The sequence below is a fragment of the Pseudorasbora parva genome, chromosome 25, assembly GCF_024679245.1.
Source record: "Pseudorasbora parva isolate DD20220531a chromosome 25, ASM2467924v1, whole genome shotgun sequence".
Classification (NCBI taxonomy): domain Eukaryota; kingdom Metazoa; phylum Chordata; class Actinopteri; order Cypriniformes; family Gobionidae; genus Pseudorasbora; species Pseudorasbora parva.
The window spans coordinates 35,056,225-35,067,762 of record NC_090196.1 but is presented as its reverse complement, the minus strand read 5'-3'; positions in this window follow the sequence as shown (position 1 = coordinate 35,067,762).

Sequence of the window (11,538 nt, the reverse complement as noted above, 5' to 3'; positions counted from 1 at the left end):
TTGGCCAGATTGTGACGGCTAGACGACTGGGTCAGAGCATCTCCAAAACTGCAGCTCTTGTGGGCTGTTCCCGGTCTGCAGTGGTCAGTATCTATCAAAAGTGCTCCAAGAGGACCAGTGGAGAACCGGCCACAGGGTCATGGGCGGCCAAGGCTCATTGATGACCGTGGGGAGCGAAGGCTGGCCCGTGGGGTCCGATCAAACAGACGAGCTACTGGAGCTCAAACTGCTCCAGAAGTTAATGCTGGTTCTGATAGAAAGCTGTCAGAATACACAGAGCAGCTCAGTTTGAGGCGTATGGGGCGGCATAGCCGCTGACCAGTCAGGGTGCCCATGCTGACCCCTGACCCCGCCGAAAGCACCAACAGTGGCATATGAGCATCAGAACTGGACCAAGGAGCAATGGAAGAAGACCTAGAAAAACCTAGAAACACCTATAAAACTACCTGGCAACCATACAGAACACCACAGCAAGTCCCTAGCAGTCACGCAAAATACTCTAGAACCAGCAAACTAGAACACTATAGTAACTGCATAGCAACACCCTAGTGACCAACTATAACATCATAGCATTGCAACGGCATAACTCCCAAGCAACCACACAAAATACCCTAGCAAACACCTAAAACACTGTAGTAACTGCATAGTAACACCCTAGTGACCACCTAGAACACTGTAGTAACTGCATAGCAACACCCTAGCGACCACCTAGAACATTATAGTAATGCAATGGCTTAACTCCCAAGCGACCACCTAGAACACCATACTAACCGCATGGCAACACCCTAGTAACAACCTAGAACACCATAGTAACTGCATAGCAACACCCTAGTGACCACCTAGAACATCATAGTAATGCAACGGCATAACTCCCAAGCAACCACTCAAAATAGCCAAGTGACCACCTAGAACACCATAGTTACTGCCTAGCAACACCCTAGTGACCACTTAGAACATTGTAGTAACTGCATAGCCACACCCTAGTGATCACCTAGAACACCATAGTTACTGCATAGCAACACCCTAGTGACCACCTAGAACACCGTAGTAACTGCATATCAACACCGTAGTGACCACCTAGAGCATCATAGTAATGCAACCGCATAACTCCCAAGCAACCACGCAAAATACCCAAGAGGCCACCTAGAACATCATAGCAATGCAAATGCATAACTTCCAAGAAACCACACAAAATACCCAAGAGACCACCTAGAACACCATAGTTACTGCATAGCAACACCCTAGTGACCACCTAGAACATTGTTAGGGGTTAACAGCTTATGACCCAGGACCAGTAGTGAAGAAATGAAGACAGAGTCAGGATTGCAATTAATTAAAAGAAAAATTTACTTAAGAATAGTTTGCAGTTTCAAAAGCAGAAGCCAGCTTCAAGTCTCACAAGGAGTTCGTAGGCCGCGCTCCCTCTCTCACCGTCTCGTTGCCTCGCCCTATCGTACATACAATTGTCCCAACAGTTATACCGTTTTCAAGGTCTTATCCACGTCATTACTGCGATGTGGATGGTTCTGATTGGCTCAGAGACAATGCACAGTCATGGTAAATTTCCACTCGAGTCAGTTAATCTGATGCACGTTTCCACTGACGTGTCACTTGTTGATGCTTTCACCCCAGAATTAGGCCCGTAGTGACCTTCCAGATCTGGAGCAGGCGCCAGCTTGCCCAGAACAACAAGTCCACCCATCTCTTAGGGTGCCCATTGAACACCATTCTGATCTGTAACATAGAATATTGCGCACATACACAGATACACAGTCTCTCCAAGGTTGGAGCTGATTAAGCTCCAGTTCTAACTAGTTCTTACTGATAACATGTGCTTTCTTTCATTGAGAGGGACACACAATAGTACAGGCAATATTCATCTTGATTCTTTAGTGTTTCAGTAAAAGGAAATATAAAAGGAATAAAACATAATAAATTAAATGAAAGACAAATCCATATTTCATATCTGGAAGCCGGGCTAAGTGAGCAAACGCTGTTACTGTACTCCTGACATGTTAGGGGTGTGTGATACCTCCAAAATCCAAACACATGACCTTGTTGCCAGTGTTTAGTGACACATCACACATCTCTAGGCCAGACCCTCAGTCACTCCTCAGAGACCAAATACACACTTTAGAAAACATGAAGCTAAAACAAAATCATAACTGGATAGAATCATTATAATAATATAGGATAAATATTGATTAAAGTTTTGATTATGAAGTTATAGGATATAAATATATACAGGTATATTGAAGTGGCAGTGGATTTCAGAATCCCCCCCTTCACTCCCTCCTAAAGGCCAATTTTGGGGTCCCAATGACCCCCTAAAGTTGGTCTACCAATTTAGGCCGCTTCATAATGTTCAATGCCCTCCCTTTTAGTTTATAATCTTTGAAAAAAGAAAATCTCTTTCCCCTCAGGGATTTAACTTCAACCATTATTAATCTTATCCAATTTGGTTTTATCAATGGCTTGATTGATTACAATAAACACATATTCATCCTCAAGAGGACATACTACATCACCCCATGTTAAATACCACCCCATTATAAATACCAAGATATCTCATCTAAAAATAGGGATTTTAAATACACTTCTTTCAAACACAGACCTTTTTCATCTTCAAAACAATAGTGGTCTGAAATAAAAATAAACAAAATAAATAGGCATAATAATCCATCCAAGTACATTCAGTCTCTGCATAAAACATCCTTCAGTTTACAGTCTACATGCATGTACCATCTTAATTTCACATTCTATTCATTTCTTTCCCAAACATGTTCATAACATTCATTTCAATCGCTTTTCCCTGATTTTACTCAAGAACCTTCTTGTTAAACCCATTTTCATAACTCCATTTTCTTTTCCACAGATTTCCACATACTCAAACCTTTTTGTTACACTTGCTTTTTCCATCAAATCCATTTTTCACTCATGATAGCCCACATCATTTTTTTTTACTTAAAATGAACATAACCATAAAATTGTTAATGTTGAAAACGTCATCAAAATGACATAATTATCCATTTGTATTACATTCAACCAGCTTGTTCACATCTTTATCTTGTGACATTGTGCTTAATCATACTCAATACCAATTATTTTTCAAAATAACTTTTCAAACCCATGTTATTTAGTAAACCATTCAAAATCAATTCATTAGGGTTTCCTTTAAAGTAACATTTTTCTTTCAATGTCTTGTCCATTAAAACTCTTTAGGCGTAAGCTCCAAATGACCAAAATCTTAACCCTGTTGATTCATGTCATCTGGCAGTGATACTTCTCATCAAATCCTCACTAGCCTTCCTTTGCCTCTTACACCAAAATTGTTATAATTTTACCAAGAATTTACAAATTACCATTATCTCCCATATTACTTTATAAAGTATTCAAATTTGTACTGTCATCATCAATTTATTTAAAACTGTTTTAAAACAATCTGTATTTTGAAAATCATTCATTGTATTTAATTTGACTTCAGGTAAAATAAATTCTGTCGGAAGTTTTATTTTCACAACATTAATTTTTAGGGCTATTTCTCTCTTGATTTAACTTGTCACATTATTCTTTATCAAAAATAGTCAGTCTGCTGATGCACCATGTGATCATTATTGTTTCAGTCTTATCTCTACTGCTCTACAGAAACCAAAATATTATTTTACTCATCTCCTAATCCCAGTGACACAGAAAAACTTAGTCACATGCTCCTTTAACATTAATTAGACATTATTACTAGACATCTAATGTCCTGCATCCATTTAAGGGATGAAAAATAAAAATAAAACTTTTTCTTTTAGAAGTGATCTTTTTGGCCGCCCTTCTGCCTTCAGAAATATGAGGGAATCTCTGGATAATTTAGATAGTGACTTCAGCCAATTTGTCACTTTGTCTCTGCCGTCAAGTTTCTAACATTTATGTTTACCATTTCTAATCAATTGTCATTATTTCAATTTAAACCCTCAGATAAATTTAGAGATGGGTGTTTAACCCATTAAGAAACGGCAATCTTTAACATTATAATTCCACTTCAACTAATCCAGAGATTAATTCAAATCAGCATCATAAATGACAAAATTAGTCATAATTACCAGTAACAGACAGAGCTGGATACCAGTCCACTTAAAGCTCGTCCCATGTTCTGGATCAACTTTTCCCAGATTCCTTCAGAATTAGCAGTCTCTTTAAAAGTTGTCGTTTGCCTTAACCCATCTGTAATGATAGACACTCATTTCAGAGGTTAATGACCCCATACACACCATCAGGACAGAACAGTTTCACAAACCAACACATACAAAACATAAAGTGCAGTCATCAACAAACACGCACATATGAATTGCTCATTCTCAAAATTTGTTTTTAGTGTTTAACTAAAAATTATTTAATCTCAGTTCTTACATGGTTTCTTAACCAATTTCAAATCATGTCTGTTCGTTATTCTTTCATTTTTAGAGAAGTCAGCTGGGTTGTTTTGGCTCTGATATCATTGCTTTTGTTTTGTTTCAGCTTTAGCACGACGATAACAGACAGAGCACCATTCCTCCTTCTCAAGCAGTCTCTCTTTCTCTCTTACACGGATAGTCTCTTATATTAAATTCATTAACCTTTAACCTTTACAAAGTTTAGAAATGTAAATGTTTAACTTTCAAATTAGAGCTATATAATCATCTCAAAATAAGTTATGCTATGAATTTTTTTTTCTTCAAGTTACTTTAGTTAAATACCTTTTGTTACCCAGACCTCCTGTTTAAACTTCAACAGCTGTCCTTATCTTTAGACACCACCATGCCTTCAAATTCTCCACTGCCATATCTAATGACCTGCAGGATTAAACTCATGATATGGAAATATTAGTTCAATATCACAGTTTTACTGATCTAATTAATACATTTTTGTTCTTGTCTCCACAAAAGTTAATGACAATCACCTCATGGTCTCAGCTGGCTCTTGAATGACCTTTACCATCATAACTTTCACTCAGGGTCTTCCCTGGCATTCACAAACAGTGCGGTACTTGAGTGAGCGGTATGGAGGAGCCATTATTAGGGCAGGCCCTGCTGTGTCCTGTCTGGACTCTCGGCCCCTACAACCACAGCGTCCCCCCTTCCTGATGCTGCTGGCCTCACAGACATCGGTTCAACTCTCATACACACCTCACATAAAACACCTCCCTTCTTGGAAGTGCCCAATGGCGGTGACCCCCATGTCTTAGGTTGTCCCCCGCTGGCCAAAAGAGGATCTTACCCGTCTTAGGCGAATCACCCTCATTCACATTGGTCATCGCTTGAGATTTTTTTTTTTTTTTTTTTTTTTTGACCCTTAAAATGGATCAGATGTTTTTCTGGAGCCTTGGGGAAAGTGCATTCAAGAGTCACCAGAGCCATTTAGTCTGCTTACTATAAGTAGAACATGGAGACAGGTTAATCATAACACTTAATCACTGATACCATTTTACATCCTTCAAACCGCAGCATAGTGCGTAGATTATACTCAGTGAATTTAGCCATAACCACTGTCCATTCAATTTCATGTCCTGCATGTTGACTCTGACCTGATCCATTGGTCCTGTGCATGGTGGCAGCTAAGATTAGACAAAGATGTCACTGGTCATGGGATAATTTATTTAAAAAATTTAAGTTAATTAAACTTCTGTATTTGAAAACATTTGATACCTTTATTATTGCCCTCCTAATGACACTCTTTCACTCTTTTTAACAAATCACTGTCTCTATGATTTTCAACTGATGCACTGTGCTTTTACTATAAATCTCTTATCACCTGTGACACAGCTCAGATAACAGCATTGAGCTGGTTTTGAATGAGAGAGAGACTCTGAGTTATTCAGGATGGTACACTGTGTTTTCATAAACTTTATACTACTCACACTAGCTCAGCATAAGATCTGGCTAGAAATTAAAATTGTTTTCAAGAAAGTCATCAAACATTTCCTTTAAACTCTATCCTTAGACAGAGATCACATTTTCCATTAATCATAAGTTTATATTTGTCTTTTTTCCATACAATTAATTTAGAAACTACAAATTTCTCAGATTAAGTCTCTGTTACTCTTGCAAGTTCGGCCATAGCACCAGAAATGGTGGGGGCCAGATTCAGATAAGCGAATTGTTTCATTACAGCTCAGCACCAGCTTATCTTTTGAAACTAAAACACCAACAATCTAGGGTTTTTAACATATTAACGCCAATTTATCTTATAAAAATGTTTTTTTTTTTAACCAACATTTAGGCAAATTAACATTATTAGAATTTCTCAAGAGTTAGAGTAACAGGAACAACCTTTTTCATACATTTGTCATTTAAACCTCTACGTTACTATTTATACATTTTCTTGCCTCACGTTTTTCAGTCAATGTCTTTAATTTTACCTCATAATTTTAATTAATTTTCATAGATCTTTCCTTCAAAAATACTTAAGATGTTAAAATCATTAACATTATTATTTCTTATTTTCTTAGACAGAGTGTAAATCTTTGTTTCTTTTTACTTTGTTTTATCTACAAAATTTAATCTGATGGGCTGATTTGCCACCATTTCTACACCTTATGGGTGGGTGGTTACAGTTACATACAAAATGGCCCTGCTGACCACAATTAAAACTCTCTGTCCTTCAGCAACTGGCATGTTTCAGTCTAGTTCCCAGTCTGTAAGGCGGAGCCTAAAGCGGCACTCGCTCGGACAGTCAGAGAAGAGAAGAGCGCGCGAGAGGGGAGGGGGCAGATAAGACTGGCTGCTCACACATCTTGGTGTTTTCGCTTTTTCAAAAACATCTCAAGCCCTTTTTTTTTTCAGACTACAACTCAATTCCAGTAATTTAAGCCAATTTATTACGTTTGGCAATCAGACTATACCACCCCTCAGTAATCTTCTGGGATTTTTCTTTCAGGGGTTAAACCCCACCCATTCTACAAATTCATTAAATAACCACTCTTGTAGCCAGTCAAGTTGCTATTTAACTTTTCAGTCTGAATTAAAACCTTGCTGCCATTTTTTTATTTTTTTTTAATAAATATGTTCTGCAAATTTCTTTTAAGTGAGGGCTTCAGAGCAAAGCTAGTTACAGCGTTTGCTCTCTTTCATTTCAACATATTATCAAGACTGATCAAGTTACTGATCATGTCACAATTTATCAGCCATATATTAGTCAAAGTTCATACTCACCGAAACAGCAAGAGATGGAGGCGGCGATCTTTACCCAACACAGCTGTGGCTTCTGCGTGATGAAACTGCAAAGGACACTTGTACAAAAACGTCACACATACTGGTCCGTGCCAATTTGGGTCACAATTTTTATTTTACTCGGGATCGTTCCAGATGCATCCCTGGCAAACAACTCCTGAATCTATTTTTATTTTGTTTAACTAATAACTAATATTTTATTCCCTGACTGCCTGATTCACTAATTTCTAAACTCTAAGTTCGGGGATCCCCTTATCTGAGATGGAAGAGATGGCGCAGGTTTGCGATGCCTACTGGACTCACACACCGTTCCAGGGACGTACTCCTGTAGGGGTAGTGACCGCACTAAATGCCCACCGGGGCCCCCTTTCTTGAGTACGCTTCAATGCGCTGCCTTCTACCGTTAACCGTAACGATGCCATCAGCGACTTTACTTTATACTATCACACAAGTATAATCAACTCCTCACTCCTATCGAAGTGAAGCTCTCTCGTTCCCCTTTACCATCTCTTCCAATCAGATAACCCTAACCAAGTAATTAAAGCTTTCTACTACCTTATTTGTTGTTTTGCCAGGGGTGTCACCAAGGAATGATTGCCCGTGCATCCTCCACCAAAACTGTTAGGGGTTAACAGCTTATGACCCAGGACCAGTAGTGAAGAAATGAAGACAGAGTCAGGATTGCAATTAATAAAAAGAAAAATTTACTTAAGAATAGTTTGCAGTTTCAAAAGCAGAAGCCAGCTTCAAGTCTCACAAGGAGTTCGTAGGCCGCGCTCCCTCTCTCACCGTCTCGTTGCCTCGCCCTATCGTACATACAATTGTCCCAACAGTTATACCGTTTTCAAGGTCTTATCCACGTCATTACTGCAATGTGGATGGTTCTGATTGGCTCAGAGACAATGCACAGTCATGGTAAATTTCCACTCGAGTCAGTTAATCTGATGCACGTTTCCACTGACGTGTCACTTGTTGATGCTTTCACCCAGAATTAGGCCCGTAGTGACCTTCCAGATCTGGAGCAGACGCCAGCTTGCCCAGAACAACAAGTCCACCCATCTCTTAGGGTGCCCATTGAACACCATTCTGATCTGTAACATAGAATATTGCGCACATACACAGATACACAGTCTCTCCAAGGTTGGAGCTGATTAAGCTCCAGTTCTAACTAGTTCTTACTGATAACATGTGCTTTCTTTCATTGAGAGGGACACACAATAGTACAGGCAATATTCATCTTGATTCTTTAGTGTTTCAGTAGAAGGAAATATAAAAGGAATAAAACATAATAAATTAAATGAAAGACAAATCCATATTTCATATCTGGAAGCCGGGCTAAGTGAGCAAACGCTGTTACTGTACTCCTGACATGTTAGGGGTGTGTGATACCTCCAAAATCCAAACACATGACCTTGTTGCCAGTGTTTAGTGACACATCACACATCTCTAGGCCAGACCCTAAGTCACTCCTCAGAGACCAAATACAAACTTTAGAAAACATGAAGCTAAAACAAAATCATAACTGGATAGAATCATTATAATAATATAGGATAAATATTGATTAAAGTTTTGATTATGAAGTTATAGGATATAAATATATACAGGTATATTGAAGCGGCAGTGGATTTCAGAATCCCCCCCTTCAACATCATAGTAATGCAACGGCATAACTCCCAAGCAACCACACAAAATACCCAAGAGACCACCTAGAACACCATAGTAACACCCTAGCAACTACCCAAAAAACACTATAACAAGCACTCAGATTTCCTTATTACCGTACATGATGATGTGATTTCTGAAGGCCGTGTCGGTCTGGATTCCTTGAGCGTCAGCATTCTTCCTCCTGCTATTAAAGAGAGAAATGGATTAGTGAAGGCAACAATCTATTAGGAGCTGCGGGCAGCAGTTAATCCACACATGAAAGTGCGCGGCGTTCCCGTCTAACGCTGTGTGACAGCAGTATAATGGAGCTCCGCCGCGCTGAAACTAAACTAATCCGTGTCGTCTTTTGTAGGGCTTCGGCTCTGAATCCAGAGATGTGTGGGTGAAGCTCCACCTATTTGTCTTGAAAAGCGAAGGATTTGTACATCCTTATCAAAACTCCTGCGGTTAAATATGTTCTGTGTGAGTGGGAGGAATGCGCAGATGAGAGGCGAACGCTCGCCGTTCTGGACGATATATGATGCTGTTAAGATGGAAGATGCTCTCAGAGTGTTTCAAGCTGGCACAGATACGGCGTGTCCTCCAGCTCTGTGTTTATGAAGGATCCAGGACGAGTAAATATTGCTGCTCAGGTTTATGTCTTATACACATGAATGCATATGAGCCCATTCGTCTGTCAGATCTGAGAACGGGAGTTTAGAACATCAGAATACATTAGGCCTGTGTGTTTTTAATTCAGTCACTCCAGTTATCTCAACACTGCAAAAAATGCTCTACTTACTTAGTATTTTTGTCTTGTTTCTACTCCAAACATCTAAAAATTCTTAAAGCAAGAAGTATTTACTAGACAAGCAAAAGTAATTGTCTTATTTTTGGCAAAAAAATAACTCAAAATGAAGAGAGTTTTAGCTTAAAATAAGATAAATAATCTGCCAATGGGCTGAGAAAAATAATCTTAATTCAAACAGTAAACAAGATTATTTTTCGGCCTCCAGATTCCCCAGCGCACGCACGCACGCACACACACACACACACACACACACACTTTATGCTATTAATCCTGATTATTTGATTTCACAGCACTAGTACACCAATATGCTACATCGATCAGAATGTGAAGCTCCGCCTCCTCTGGGTGAAGCTCTGCCTCCTCAGGGTGAAGCCCCACCTCCTCTGGGTGAAGCCCCGCCTCCTCATTTTCATGCAGCCTCAGTTTGAGAAGGTCAGGTGTTTACTGTGTTTGAGTTTGAGTTGTTTGTATTGAATACCAGGGCGTCTGTCTCTCTCCCACCGATGTTCTGAGCGTCTGACACGACTCCATGAGGAAGAGGCTTTGATACTGTATCATGTTTTCAGGAAATTAAAATCAGAGGCTGGCCAGGAAGGAGGGATGGACCGAATCAATGCGTCGACCTTATCAGCAGTGAGCTGAACAAATATTCCCATAATTCAATTTGAGTCGGTCCACAGCTGGGAATCTGGCCCGGGAAAACAACAGAGGTTAATAAAACAAAGACTGGCTCGGTTAGAAGACAGAAGTCTATCGCCGAGTCGGATCTTAGTCCTGAAACCCAAAAGAGACGAGAGTAGAAAACTTCTGCTGTGTTTATATGAAGCTCAATATAATGACACACTAATGTTTGGTAACACTTTACAATACGGCTACACTATGTATTAATTCATGCTTAACTAATGCACAGATAATCATGAGTTAATGTATTACTAATGGTGAACTAACCCATTTATTAATGATTACTGCATCAGCAACTAATAAACGCTTAACATGATTAATAGATTAAATAATCATTTAAAGGGTTACTTCAGCGATTAGCATATGGCTTTGTATCAGTAGAAACCCTGGAGTATATTCAAATGATTGTGCTTTCCCCCCTCATACCCCCTGAGACGAGAGATTTATGCATTTTATTTCTGGAAAAATTCCTCTCGGGGTGCAAATTGGTGATATCTGCATCATCTTTGAAATGTTTGGCCAGAGGCTAAAGACTACAGCCAGCAGAGGGAGCCATTTCCTCATGTTTTACACTCGCACATGGGGGATGGAGATCACACTCGCAGCTGAACATTAATTTAAACAGATGCTGAGCAATGCAAGTGTTTTAACTTCTCAAATTAATTTCTATGAAAGTTAAGCTTCCAAAGGCATGAACTGAAACGCGCCAGACTGTAGACACGCTGTGAATGTATGCCGCGAGTGTAGTCGCGATTACCTCAGCTCTCGTCACGAGAGCTCAGCTCCTTTATGACGTTAAATGTAATCGTTAGTGCTGTGAGACTCAGGCGGCGACTCCATCATTATATTGAACAGACACGTTCAGTATTTAATTGTTTAATAAAACGTTCAGTCTGTTCTCAGTCACAGTAATCCAGTAGCGGTGGCTGTGGGAATGGCCTCACGGGGCAGCGAAGCATTCTGGGAATTGTAGTCTTTCATCCCCATGAGACAAAAATACATTTTCTGTCTTTCCTCAGTCTAGAAGGCACCAAATTCAAAAATAATTTCACATTTCTACTACATTAATGACCCAGTTTAAATACAGATTTATCTTCCCAGCGCTGAAGTACCCCTTTAAGTGTTATTAGTTAAATGTGTCATAATGTATTAATTCCTTAATAACATATTATATTCACTAACAATGTAAATTAACTATAAACTAAT